This window comes from Chiroxiphia lanceolata, chromosome 6 (genome assembly GCF_009829145.1).
Source record: "Chiroxiphia lanceolata isolate bChiLan1 chromosome 6, bChiLan1.pri, whole genome shotgun sequence".
In the NCBI taxonomy this organism is placed as follows: Eukaryota; Metazoa; Chordata; class Aves; order Passeriformes; family Pipridae; genus Chiroxiphia; species Chiroxiphia lanceolata.
In genome coordinates this window covers 62,577,368-62,581,246 of record NC_045642.1, presented here as the reverse complement: position 1 = coordinate 62,581,246, position 3,879 = coordinate 62,577,368, and the positions used below count along the sequence as shown (strand labels likewise).

Here is a 3,879-nt window from a genome sequence, read left to right as displayed (position 1 = left end):
ATTTGGGAATATGCACCTGCACCGCGTTGGCTTTGAACATTCGCGTGCGTGCTCTGAGTGGGAGAGCTCTGGAATATCTGATTACCCCTTTTATTTCCCAGCTCCTCTGGGCCTTCCTCGATTAGTCAGTATCAAATAAATGGTTTTAACCAATGTAATCCCTGTTGATAGGAAAACAGCAGTGCACCTGGTTTAACATGGCTGTTAGGATCCAGGCTGCTCTGACACCTAATTCAGCAGAGATCCGGAGCCAGATGCTCTGCCCTCCTCATGCCATGACTGCTCCTGTCTGCAATTTCTCCTTGAGCTGGACTTTAAAAGGCTAATTGTGCATGTTGTTAATCAATGATTGTGTTTCATTCCAGAGGAGACCACATTTCAGCAGCACTTTAAGCAAGCCCTTGGATGCCCTTCATCCCTGCAATGCAATTTGGATGGGCTCTGCAAAGCTCTGGCCTGTGGAGGTGCCCCTTCCAAGGTTTGAGAGAGGATTCACAAGCAGTTAAACAGCTCTTGATGCAGGCAGGATGAGGCCTGAGGCTTCTCAGTCTTGTTAAGATCTTCACAGGGACCAGAGAAATGCGAACTGGAAAGTGGCACTTCAGGGCAGAAATTAATTATCCTGGTACAATGAAGGAATGTTCATTTACATAGATGGATTTTCAGACCGTGGAAGAAGCACATGTGGTGGTCAAGGTAGTAATTTGGAAATCCTGCTGGGAAGCCATTTGGTTTGGAGCCAGCCTACATGGAACTGTCAGTGCATTTGGCTGCTTTCCCCAGAAGTGACAGCGTGGTACGTTCCATCCCCACCTTTCCCAGCTGCTCTGCATATGCCAACACTGCATAGGAATCCTGCCCTTTGCATTGTGGAAAATATGTTATAATTTCCATATTTCTGCCTGTGGAGATCTTGACATGATGTTCAGCCATCACCGCCCATCTTCACTCTGTTCCACCTCTGTAATTCCCTATTGAACCATTGTTTTCCCAGTTGGGGAGTTGATCATCACGACACAAACTGCTGCAGCGCCGAGCAATTTTCTCAGCTGAGCCAGGTAACAGCACCTGCCCCTTCAGAACCACTTTAAAGAACAAAAGAAATTGGTGTTCAGTTTATAATTCATCTTATTGTGGCACTCTCAGGTGCTGGTTGGCACAACTGAAGCCAGAGGAAGATGGCATGATTCCCCCAAGCTAGGACAGACCCACCCCCCTAAAGCCTGATACCCCTCAAGATGACCACGTTGCTCATGATATCTCATGCCAGAAGAAAACATACCTGCTCCTCTCCTACCTTGCTTTTACCTGCCATGAGGAGACAGTTGCTAGGAGCTGTCACGCTTCTTGCAGCAGCAGGAGGGGATTTCTTGGCAATTGAGAAGTGATAGGAAACAGTCACTGTGGGAATGCTGAGCAGAACAAGGAGAAAATTGTTATCAGCCCTGGAAAACGGTGAAGCAACATCACAGTGATTTCTGTGCTTCTTGAACAGTTTGGGTTGTGGGAAGGGAACTGCCACCATTCTGAGTGAATTTGTTTCCTCTTTCCAAAGAGCATAAGCTGATTTTATAGGACAGGGGAACACAGCCGGTTCAGAGCTGTTGGCTTCTCTTTTCCCTGACCTATCGTGAGTTATTTACAAAGGTTTAGACCAAGTTAAAGCAAAGCTGAATTTCTGAGCCTGTGGGTTAATATCTTGCAGCTGCTTTTCTGAGGCCTGATCCAAGGACCAACAATGTTACCAGGCACCTTCCCTCTGACATCAGGGGGCATTAGGATGGGATTTATGCATTTGGCAGAGGTTTTCTAATAATTTATTTAAACACTGGAGAGAGCAGCAGTGATTCAAGTCAGGCTGAAGGTTCAAGATTAGCACTGGAGTGCCAAGTCTTGTGGGTTTGCATGTGTTTGGAAATGGGGCACTAACCTCGTGAGTGATAGAGATCTCCTGAGGGGGGCACAATTCCCACCCGATTCTCCCCTCATCTTCAAAGCTGTTGCATCCTGATGACATCCTCTTGCTGTCCCCAGGGCTCTGTGGGTTCTCAGGAGCCAGGTCACAGAACCATAGAATGGTTTGGGTTAGAAAAGACCTTAAAGATCATCTCATTCTATCCCCCTGCCATGGGCAGGGACACTTTCCACTTGAATAGGTTACTCCAAGACCCATCCAACCTGGTCTGGAACACTTCCAGGGATGGGGCAGCCACAGCTTCTCTGGGCACCCTGTGCCAGGGCCTCACCACCCTCACAGGGAAGGATTTTTTTGTAATTGGGTCATGCACTGATGGATTCACACTGCTCCTGTCCCACTGCTTTTTGAGCATTATCTACAACCAGGAAGCCAAGTGTCCATGGATGCAGTCAAACATCAGCTTCTGGAGATGATTCACCTGTGCAATGTGATGCACTGGGTCTGTGTGTCTCGATATGAAGCTGGTTCTGCAGCCAGGATGGGATACCAATTGATGTCTCATGCAGTATAATGAGGGAATTAAAAAACCAGGAAAGTGACCTTACAGATCACATCAGGGATTGTGAACTCCAAAGCCTGAAAGCCAGGAGGTGGGTAAGGAATCACAGAATCATTTAAGTTGAAAAATCCCTCTAAGATCATGGAGTTCAACCATTTCCCCAGCACTGCCAAGGCCACTGCTGACCCATCTCCCTAAGTGCCACATCTACAGGAAGATGAAAGGAGACATTGAGAAAAGTTAACCAACATCATCTCTTGGTCATTGCAGAGGGCAGTGTCTCCCTGCAGCAGAGCTGTTTACAGGCTCCAGTGATGTCCCTGGGAATTGCCAGGCAGTGCCTGCTGTGGGATGGGGCACTGGAAAGGGAATGGGCCTTTTCTCTGCTAAAAAATACAGATCTTCTGAGCCTTTGGGGTCTCCCTCAGCATCTCCTAAGCCCTCCCACAGTGCAGATGCAGTGAGAGGATCAGTGGGAAGAGGTGTGGGCTGTCATGTCCCAGTTATACCCTCTGCTAGAGAGGACCTGGTGTGAGACTGCTGGAGTTCTTAATGGAAGTGGAGCTGGAACTCAGTAATCTTTAAAGTCTCTTCCAACCCAAACCATTCTATGATTCTATGATCCTTTTTGCTTTCCCGTCCTGGCAGCATGGATTTAGCAAACCAGTGGATGAAAACTTGGAAGATCCCCTGGTTTTAATGCTCTTTGAGCATGTAAAGAGCAGCTCCTTCATGCAACATGCTCTCTTCAAGCTGTTGGGGCAGGGCAGTTGAGTTCTTTTCAGGCATGAGCATCAGTCTCTTGTTGGGATGTTGCTTCTGCAGCCTGGCCAAGGGAAGGACTTGCACAACTGCCAGCCCATCCCTTGGCCTGGCTGGGCCACAGCTGGGCTGCCATGGGTCCTGCCTAACCAGGGGTGGGCTCACAGCTGTGCCCCAGTTGAGTGAAGAACTTGGGATCATAAACAGCTGAAAACTGGGACATCCCTGAGGGGTTCTTCCCATAGTCATCCCCAGCCACAAATCCCGGGGCTTCTAAATCCCGGGGCTTCTAAACCGTGATTTCTAAATCCCAGCCTCCAGATTTCTCTCCAGCAGATGTCTGCATCCTTTTCTCACTGCACTCCTTCAGTTTCACAGTGCCCCTTCCCAAATTCCCGTGCACAGGATGAGATGACCTTGTAGATCCAGGGCCTGCAGTGAGCAGGCTTTTGTCACCCAAAGCAAGAGGCTGCTGAGAGCAAGAGGTATAAAAGGCCAGGCTGGATGGAGCTTGGAGCAGCATGGTCTAGAGTATCGTCCCTGCCCTGGCAGGGGGTTGGAATGAGATGAACTTTAAGATTCCTTCCAATCTAAACCATTTTATGAAAGAGTCATTCCCATCCTCGGGAAACTGTAGCAG

The 3,879-nt window shown here is 48.5% G+C and overlaps 1 long non-coding RNA gene across 1 annotated transcript; it reads right to left on the bottom strand.

Moving 5' to 3' along the window:
• Positions 1-270: 270 nt before the first annotated feature.
• LOC116788898 lies at positions 271-2,025 on the bottom strand. Its single transcript, XR_004357793.1, has 3 exons — positions 1,931-2,025; positions 1,298-1,412; positions 271-1,085 (listed from the first exon to the last, which is right to left on the bottom strand). It is a non-coding gene; the product is annotated as an uncharacterized LOC116788898 (long non-coding RNA).
• Positions 2,026-3,879: the final 1,854 nt, after the last annotated feature.